Source organism: Poromitra crassiceps (assembly GCF_964638095.1).
Source record: "Poromitra crassiceps genome assembly, chromosome: 16".
Lineage (NCBI taxonomy): Eukaryota > Metazoa > Chordata > Actinopteri > Beryciformes > Melamphaidae > Poromitra > Poromitra crassiceps.
In genome coordinates this window covers 17607416-17618328 of record NC_139645.1, presented here as the reverse complement: position 1 = coordinate 17618328, position 10913 = coordinate 17607416, and positions in this window count along the sequence as shown.

Below are 10913 nucleotides of genomic sequence, written 5' to 3'. Positions count from 1 at the left end.
AGGTTTTACAAAAAATACAATATAATTCTCAAATCCCACTTGACATCAGATTAATCACTCATGACATACTAGCAACAAAAAGGGTTTGTTCTTAACATTCTTCTTCTGTTTGATTTAATGATGGTTGGCATCCAAAATGTTGCATTACCGCCATCCAATGTTTCCCTACTCCATTTCAGTCTTGTGATTAGCCCAGTTTCTCTCAAAAAACGGACCAACAAAGCAGGCAGCTTTAACCACTCAGCCACGAGGGATTTCCAAATTTCATGTTGGAGTTTGAGAGGATAACTGTATGTCAGTCAGATGTAGTTGTCACTTCATAACTTTTTTTTATTATAAACAGAGACTTGGGGAAAATATTGATACTTTTTTAGTTGTAGATATGATTTTGTCCAGAATTCCCATACGCAAATTTGGTAACCCTTTATTTTACAGGTACCCTAGTTACATATGAACTATTTGTAATTACACATGAACACCAAATGTAATTACACAGTAATTACCAATAGTTATAAATGAAGTTCATATGTAGTTACATTGTAACAGACCTGTAAAATGGAGTGAGTCTGTTCAACTGTAGTTCATTATGTAGTTACAGGGTAACGGACCTGTAAAGTGGAGTGAGTCTATTCAACTGTAGTTCATATGTAGTTACATGGTACCGGACCTGTAAAGTGGAGTGAATCTATTCAACTGTAGTTCATATGTAGTTACATGGTAACGGACCTGTAAAGTGGAGTGAGTCTATTTAACTGTAGTTCATATGTAGTTACATGGTACCGGACCTGTAAAGTGGAGTGAATCTATTCAACTGTAGTTCGGACCTGTAAAGAAGCTCCGGGCTGGGACAGAGTTTGCTCAAACGAAGTGGTGGATTTGAACCACTGAACTCCAGATTGCAAAGCAAGTGGCTTTAACCACTCAGCCACGAGGGCTTTCCAACTTTCTTAGTGGAGTTTGGGAGGATAACTGTATGTCAGTCAGATGTAGTTGTCACTTCATAGCTTTGTTATTATAAGCATAGACTTGGGGGAAAAAATTGATACTTTGTTAGTTGTAGCTTGAAAGACAGGCAATATTGATTAATATGAATGCATTTCTGCAGTGTGACTGTGCTAGACCCCCCCCCGCCCCACACACACACACACACACGCACACACACACACACACGAGCTGTAAATGGCTCATGTGACTATTTCGGGGGGGATTTATAGACTTGGGGGGAGGGGGTAGACTTTGGGGAGAGATGATCCAGGGGTCTGGTGACCACAGGGGCTTCGACTGGATCCCCAACTAATTGAGAAATTGGGAAATTGACTCAAAAATGACTCATTTACAATAAGATAACAATTAGAATGTAGAAGAATGGCTATTTTGATTATAGATTCACTGTTACCTCTATACCTACAATACTTTTATTTAAATTTTTGTATGGGAATTCTGGACAAAATCATATCTACAACTAAAAATCTATATTTTCAATATTATAACAATCAATATTTTCCCCAAGTCTCTGTTTATAATAACAAAGCTATGAAGTGACAACTACATCTGACTGACATACAGTTATCCTCTCAAACTCAACCATGAAATTTGGAAAGCCCTCGTGGCTGAGTGGTTAAAGCCGCTTGCTTTGCAATCAGAAGTTCAGTGGCTCGAATCCACCACTGGGTTTTAGCAATCTCTGTGCCAGCCCGGAGCTTCTTTACAGGTCCAGTACCATATAACTACATATGAACTACAGTTGAATAGACTAACTCCACTTTACAGGTCCGGTACCATGTAACTACATATGAACTACAGCTGAATAGACTAACCCCACTTTACAGGTCCGGTACCATGTAACTACATATGAACTACAGTTAAACAGACTCACTCCATTGTACAGGTATGTTACAATGTAACTACATATGAACTACAGTTGAACAGACTCACTCCATTTTACAGTTCTGTTACAATGTAACTACATATGAACTACATTTATAACTATTGGCAGTTACTGTGTAATTACATTTGGTGTTCATGTGTAAATACAAATAGTTCATATGTAACTAGGGTACCTGTAAAATAAAGGGTTACCGCAAATTTTAATAAAAGTATTGTAGGTATAGAGGTAACAGTGAAACTATAATCAAAATAGCCATTCTTCTACATTCTCTAATTGTTAGCTTATTGTAAATGAGTCATTTTCCCATCAATTTTCCAATTTCTTAATTTGTTGGGGACACAGTCGGAGCCCCTCAAAAAACCCTGTGGTCACCAGACCCCCGGATCATCTCTCCTTAAAGTCTACCCCCTCCCCCCAAGCTATAAATCCCCCCGAAGTGAAGCATGAGGAGGGAACTCCCCCCAATTTGCTAAATAAATTGTCTGCACTGTGCTCTAGAAACATTTATTTATATTTAAAAATGTTAAATTTAAAATACATTCTAATCATTTCCTGAATTGGGGTGTAAATAGTCACATGAGCCATTTACAGCTCGTGTGTGTGTGTGTGCGTGTGTGTGTGTGTGTGTGTGTGTGTGTGTGTGTGTGTGTGTGTGTGTGTGTGTGTGGCGGGGGGGGGGGGGGGGCTGGCACAGTCACACTGCAATAATGCATTCACATTCATCAATATTGCCTGTCTTTCAAGCTACAACTAACAAAGTATCCACATTTTTTCCCAAGTCTCTGTTGTCTCTCCACTAAGAAAGTTGGAAAGCCCTCATGGCTGAGTGATTAAAGCCGCCTTCTTTGCAATCTGGAGTTGTGGTTCGAATCCACCACTGGGTTTTAGCAATCTCTGTCCCAGGCCAGAGCTTCTTTACAGGTCTGGTACCATGTAACTACATATGAACTACAGTTGAATAGACTCACTCCACTTTACAGGTCCGGTACCATGTAACTACATAATAGTTGAATAGATTCACTCCACTTTACAGGTCCGGTACCACGTAACTACATATGAACTACAGTTGAACAGACTCACTCCACTTTACAGGTCCGGTACCATGTAACTACATATGAACTACAGTTGAACAGACTCACTCCACTTTACAGGTCCGGTACCATGTAACTACATGAACTACAGTTGAATAGACTCACTCCACTTTACAGGTCCGGTACCATGTAACTACATATGAACTACAGTTGAACAGATTCACTCCACTTTACAGGTCCGGTACCATATAACTACATAATACTACAGTTGAACAGACTCACTCCATTTTACAAGTCCGGTACCATGTAACTACATATGAACTACAGTTGAACAGACTCACTCCACTTTACAGGTCCGGTACTATGTAACTACATAATACTACAGTTGAACAGACTCACTCCACTTTACAGGTCCGGTACCATGTAACTACATATGAACTACAGTTGAACAGACTCACTCCACTTTACAGGTCTGGTACCATGTAACTACATATGAACTACAGTTGAACAGACTCACTCCATTTTACAGGTCCGGTACCATGTAACTATATATGAACTACAGTTGAACAGACTCACTCCACTTTACAGGTCCGGTACCATGTAACTACATACTGTATGAACTACAGTTGAATAGACTCACTCCACTTTACAGGTCCGGTAACATGTAACTACATATGAACTACAGTTGAACAGACTCACTCCATTTTACGGGTCCGGTACCATGTAACTACATAATAGTTGAATAGACTCACTCCACTTTACAGGTCCGGTACCATGTAATTACATATGAACTAGAGTTGAACAGACTCACTCCATTTTACAGGTCCGGTCCCATGTAACTACATAATACTACAGTTGAACAGACTCACTCCACTTTACAGGTCCGGTACCATGTAACTACATAATACTACAGTTGAACAGACTCACTCCACTTTACAGGTCCGGTACCATGTAACTACATATGAACTACAGTTGAATAGACTCACTCCACTTTACAGGTCTGGTACCATGTAACTACATATGAACTACAGTTGAACAGACTCACTCCATTTTACATGTCCGGTACCATGTAACTACATATTAACTACAGTTGAACAGACTCACTCCACTTTACAGGTCCGGTACCATGTAACTACATACTGTATGAACTACAGTTGAATAGACTCACTCCACTTTACAGGTCCGGTAACATGTAACTACATACTGTATGAACTACAGTTGAATAGACTCACTCCACTTTACAGGTCCGTTACAATGTAACTACATATGAACTACAGTTGAACAGACTCACTCCATTTTACAGGTCCGGTACCATGTAACTACATAACTATAGTTGAATAGACTCACTCCATTTTACAGGTCCGTTACAATGTAACTACATACTGTATGAACTACAGTTGAATAGACTCACTCCACTTTACAGGTCTGTTACAATGTAACTACATATGAACTACAGTTGAACAGACTCACTCCATTTTACAGGTCCGGTACCATGTAACTACATATGAACTATAGTTGAATAGACTCACTCCATTTTACAGGTATGTTACAATGTAACTACATATGAACTTAATTTATAACTATTGGTAATTACTGTGTAATTGCATTTGGTGTTCATGTGTAATTACAAAATAGTTCATATGTAACTAGGGTAGCTGTAAAATAAAGGGTTACCCAAATCTTTATTTAATTATTATTAAACCTCAAGTAAAAAAGACAAAGAAAAAAGCTAATCCCAAATTATGAAAATCAATGAAACAGTACAGTACCTTTGCCTTTAGGAGAAGCAGCGTCAGTGTCCTCTGTCCTGGCAGGAGATTGGACTGAAACAGAAACATGTCGTCTCTCTGTCTCCTCTGTCCTGGCAGGAGTTTGGACTGAAACAGAAATATGTAGTGTGAATTCCAGAATAATCAGAAAGATGTTTCATTCATAAAATCTACCAAACAATTTATTTACCATTTGGGCCAGTGTTGGTACCAAAGTTTATATTAGCCCATTCAAGGTGAGCACCAGTCAAGTCAGGTGTATTGTAGGGCTGACCAAAAAAAAATTATGCTTTGAAGCTTCAATCGTTCATTGCCATGGTAATCGACACTCAAATCAGCAATTGACGCTTTGTTAGGGGTTCAAGCTCCGATGTGGCTGAAGCCCTATTGTTTTTGTGCTGGTTTATTAGGGGTTCAAGAATTTGGCACAATGACAGATATTGGTGGCTAGTTTCTGCTCAAAAAAGTATTTTTCGAGTTGGCCAGAAGGTGTCGCTATAATTAAAGGTTTTACGTTAAAGGCCATAACTTCCATGCCGTTTGTCTGATTTGCAAGCAGATACTTGGCAGATATATCAAGGAGGATGTCCTAGTCAAAATCAGAAGTTTTGTCGTCATTGGTGAAAGTGGGTGGGGTCTATGGTGTAAGCATGTAATAGCGGTAAATCAATTCCATTCGCATAATCAGTCCCAAACTGCTCAATCTCATCTCGAATGGCGTTTCGGACATGCTATTGTGTGATTTGAGCAAAGGGGGGGTGCCGCAGATGCCAAAGTGGGCGTGGCTAGTTTCTGCTCAAGAAATATTTTTTCAAATCGGCCTGAAGGTGGCGCTATATTTAGAGGTTGTATGTTAAAGGCCATGGGCCCTATCTTCCCCCTGGCCGCTAAACTGGCGTTAAACGCAAAAAAACGCGCTTTGCGCCTGACTCGGGAAGATAGTATCATGTTTTTAGGCCCCGAAATGCGCTTTACGCCGAAAGAGGCGTGGCACAGTGCCTGAATGGGCCAGAATGGGCGTTTCGGCCTTAAACGCTATCTTCCCCACATTAATTTAGCGCTTAGCACTTTTCAAAACCAGGCCTTATTCAGTGCGCCGACTCCCCTACCAAAGCCATACACAGACACACATGTGAAATCTCCCAGCATGCATTGAGACTAATACATTTTGACAAGAAATAGCAACCAAATCAGCAACCAAAGTAGGCTAAAGCTAGCCTGACTCCACCAGACGGGGGCGGCATTGTTCCACAAATTCACAATCCACCTCAGTCTGGCCCTGGCCTCAGAGAGGCGTTCAAACCGGCCGCCACGCAGGCGCACCAATCAGCGTGAGCTAAGGGCGGGCTTTGCGAGACCGGATGTGACGCCACCGAGAGGCGCTGGACGTTTGTAGTTCTTTCACTATTCAACATGGCGGCGGCTACCGAGGCTAGCTCCAGTGAGCTAGTCAAACATTCTATTCAAAACAATAAGCTAACATAAACGTTAAACACTTGATCTTACAGTGAGTACGAAACCGTAACTGTATTGCTGTAACGTTATCAACTATGAACGTTAGTAAACAAGACATTGTTGTAGAATTTGGGGAGATAGCCTTCAGACGGTTGCTAGGCTGGGAGAACATAGCAGCCATCAGCTAGCTGTAGGCTAGTGAATGGCTAGCAGTTAGCCATTCACGCAAGTCACACAAACACAAAGCCCTTCTCACCACAGCCCAGTAAACATGCAATCTGTTAAACCATCATTTTTGTTCCAAATAGAAATAAATCATAACGTTAATCAAAATGCCACTGAAATATTAGCTAATCAACACAGAACTGCAAAGATCAGTGTGATGTATTGTCCCTACTGCTAGCTGAAGTGTATTCTGCTATGATTGGAATGTTTGCTGCTGTTTAATAAACCACGTTAACTCACGTTGGTGTCCGAGTGACATATTATGTTATACAGGCGAGATTAAAGATCTCAGGATAACAGGATGTTACTCGAGAAATTGGTTTATCGATAGAACATAGCTTAAGATTTTGCACTTGTACTTTCTTTAGATAGGGGGTAAACAAACTAACGGCATGGGAGCCAATACTAGATTATATCCAAATGCTGCATGGTGTAACCTAAAGGGTGCTTTTCCTCTTCTCCGTTGACGTCCTCTGGGCTCCAGGCAGCTCCCTTTCGCAGATTCATCTCTGACATAAACATCTTTATGAATTTACATCATTTTATCATTTTACCCAATCGTGCCTCAAGACCAGCAGATTATGTAACAACAACACCACACGGCCGTCTTTTCTCCGTTTAGTTTATTATCACAAAAGTAGCAAATAACATTCTCCAGTCATGCGTAAACATCTACCATTCCACTGACAGATATGCTAAAATTCACCAGTCCTTAATGCTAAATAGTAGCGTTAAATCATTATATTGTATCAAAGTATTTGGTTGTTATTGATTGTTTTGGTTGTTATTGAGCGAGCTACTGTAACTTGTCCCAATTTACCCCCGGGGATCATTAAAGTCTTTCTGATTCTGATTCTGATTGCCATGATCATAAAGGCTAGAGAGCGTTGCGTCTCCATGACGTTAGCCGTCCAGGCCAGTCCAGGGTGCGTGCCACTCGGTGTCATATCGTGTCATCAGTTCCCTGAAGAAACGAACAACGATATTTCAATCATGAGAGACTCTTAATATAATTTTAACAAACTTTATTGAATCAGAATAGACGGTTTGAGTATGGCGTATGACTCCATGATGTGACGCTCCTCTTGCTTATGAGAGAGGGGCGTCAGTGCTGTATGAGATAGGACATCCCCCCTAAGGGGATTTGTTTCCAACAGGAGTCATGACATTGGTGGTGATCTGGGGAGGTGGTGGGATGAAGCTTTTTGCTCTGGAGATGCTGGATGAATGCGTGATGCTGACACAAGGTGAGTGATGACTGCACAAGTGTGATTTAAGCTGTGGTGATGGGGGCTTTATATAGTACCAGGAGAAGGGCATTTATGATGTCATTTATGATGTCATAACTGATGTCATTTGGGAGAAGGGCATTTATGATGTCATAACTGATGTCATTTATGATGTCATTTATGATGTCATAACTGATGTCATTTGGGACGTCATGGAGAAGGTGGCGTCGGAGATGGTGACGTCATTTAGTGACGTCATTTGGGCTGAGGGGTATGACAGCATGGGGTGCTCTATTAATGCCTTATTTGGTCTTCCATGATTGAACTACAGTCTGCGACTACACTTCAATCATGAGAGACTCTTAATATAATTTTAACAAACTTTATTGAATCAGAATAGACGGTTTGAGTATGGCGTATGACTCCATGATGTGACGCTCCTCTTGCTTATGAGAGAGGGGCGTCAGTGCTGTATGAGATAGGACATCCCCCAAAGGAATTTAAAGTTATTTCAGGAACTGGGAGAGTGAAAACGGGGGTCATGGAGCTCGCCTGGGGTATGCTTTAGTCAGGTCGTGGGCTGACGGGGGGAGAATTTAGGCATGTCGGGAGATGAGGGGCTGACCGGGGTTTTTTAAGGCAAAGCGGGGTTGCAAGGGCGTGGATGTGGATAGCCCGGGCATGGGCGCATTGATGAGGAAAAGGAGAGTTTGATCACCACCAACGAAGTGCTTGTTGCCTCTTTAGTCATGGAAGGAGGGATCTTTGGGCTGATAATATGGTGTCTTGCTCTGGTCGAATGAAAGATGCATAGGCGGATGAGGACCAGCGCCCCAGTTGTTGAAGGGAGGCGGAGGACGCCCCCTGCATGGCTGCTGATGTGGCTGCTCCGATCCTGAAGGAGTGACTGGAATAGTTCTCTGCAGGGATGTTGCATTTCTGGAGTGTGGTCTTGAAGTGAAGGATGAACCAGGATCCTGTCATGTGATGATGGGGAGAGATGAGGAAAAGGGGGCCAAGGGCTGATTGAGGTTTATGCAAATGCCGGAATGATGGGTTATGCAGATTGTCGGGACATTGGCTGACTTGTCAGGACGTGGGCTGACTGAAGTTTAAGCAGGATGCAGGGATAATGGGTTGAGCAAGTTGTCAGGATGGGGACTGACTTCTCGGGACGTGGGCTGACAGGTTTAAGCAGAATGCAGAGATAATGGGTTGAGCAAATTGTCAGGACGGGGGCTGACTTGTCAGGACATGGGCTGACTGATGTTTAAGCAGAATGCAGGGATGATGGGTTGTGCAAATTGTCAGGACGTGGGCTGACTGAGGTTAAGCAATGGCAAGGACACTTATGGGGTTATATGCAAATTGCCCGGGCATGGGCACCAAACGGGGATTGGGAGAGAAGACCGCCACCAACGAAATGCATTAATACTTCCTACCAATCATGGAAGGAGGCATCTTTGGGCTGATGATATAGCAGCTTGCTCTGGATGGATGTAGGACGCATGGCTGATGAGGACAGCAGCCCGGTTGTTGAAGGGAGGACCCCCCCGGGAGGGGACCACCCGGGCTCTTTTGCTGCGGCCACGGCCTCCGGAGTGCTGTGCGGACTGAGATCCGGGGGAGGTGGACTTCTGGGCTCTTTTGCCGCGGCCGCGGCCTCCGGAGTGCTGTGCGGACTGAGATCCAGGCGAGACGAGGACCTCCTTGACGTTGGATCTTCTTTTGCGGCCGCGGCCCCTGGTGAGGGGAGGGTCCCATGAGACGCCTGTGACGCCCGGAGATGGAGCCTGGGGATTGGGGATTTGCCCGAGGCTGGCCGGGGCGTTGAATGTGCTCTGGAGGAAAGCGTCCACGGTGGAGCTGAAACTTGCTGCTCGTTTTCGGACTCGGACATGGTGCTGGACTGAATGAAGCTTTTTGCTCTGGAGATGCTGGATGAATGCGTGATGCTGACACAAGGTGAGTGATGACTGCACAAGTGTGATTTAAGCTGTGGTGATGGGGGCTTTATATAGTACCAGGAGAAGGGCATTTATGATGTCATTTATGATGTCATAACTGATGTCATTTGGGAGAAGGGCATTTATGATGTCATAACTGATGTCATTTATGATGTCATTTATGATGTCATAACTGATGTCATTTGGGACGTCATGGAGAAGGTGGCGTCGGAGATGGTGACGTCATTTAGTGACGTCATTTGGGCTGAGGGGTATGACAGCATGGGGTGCTCTATTAATGCCTTATTTGGTCTTCCATGATTGAACTACAGTCTGCGACTACACGTGTGTCATGAATCGCTGTTAATGTTAACATCAAATCAATAATCATCAGACGTAGCACCCCAACCTCCAAATGTTGCTAACGTTAGCGTAACATCAGTTACGGTAATCCAATCAGTTACATTTAACGTGCAAAATGGCCTACCTGCACTTTATCCTCAGTCAGACATCTGCAGTAATTCTTCTTTCTTTTGGCAAATTGAATAGTCAATGGTTGCACCCAATATACACTTACAAAAACAGCAAAAAATCTGCGACCTCCATGCTAACTAATTAGCAATTGTAGTCCTAGCCGTTCGTGTTTACCAGGCGAGGCTACGTCATGAAGGCAAGTCGATCTGATTGGTTGGCGTTGGCACGCCCAGACGGTGACAGACAGACGGTCCATCCAATCACCTGCCAAGTAGCTTGAAAAAAGTGACCGCCCTCTTCAGCAGGGTAGCTTGACCAAATCCAGATGGATGTCGTTTGTGAAACAGAATGTGAAGCAAACTCATCAATCTGGCAGCGTCAGGTTAGGCTAAAGCTGTGTTCACACCGAGATATTTATTTTTCGCTCTGTCGCTTGATTCAACCCTTTGGAATCGCTCTCTGTCGCTCTGTTTAAATCGCTCATCAACAGGCACACGAATTGACGGACATGTAGGGGCTATAACGTCACGCAATGTCATGATGTTTGTCCACTACGAGCCACCGTAGATGTTTACAAGCTAAGCCTATCAGCATGCTCCTAACGTGAGCTCCATACCGGTAGTACAGACTTCACTTCATGTCAGCTGTCAGCCTGTTAATGCGGTTTGTTGCCACACAATAAACCAGCGGTTTGTTCCAAGCCAGTGTGATCCTTGACTCGCTCTCACACGGCAGCCAATCAGGGTTGAACAGCGAGCGACTGATGCCAGCGTATTTTCGCTCAAGTTGGGATATTTCATCTGGGGCGACGAGCGTATTTTCTCCCTATCGCTCTGTCTCTGTTGCTCGGACGCCCAGCGATTTTTCTCCCGGGCGAATATACGCTCAATCGCTCG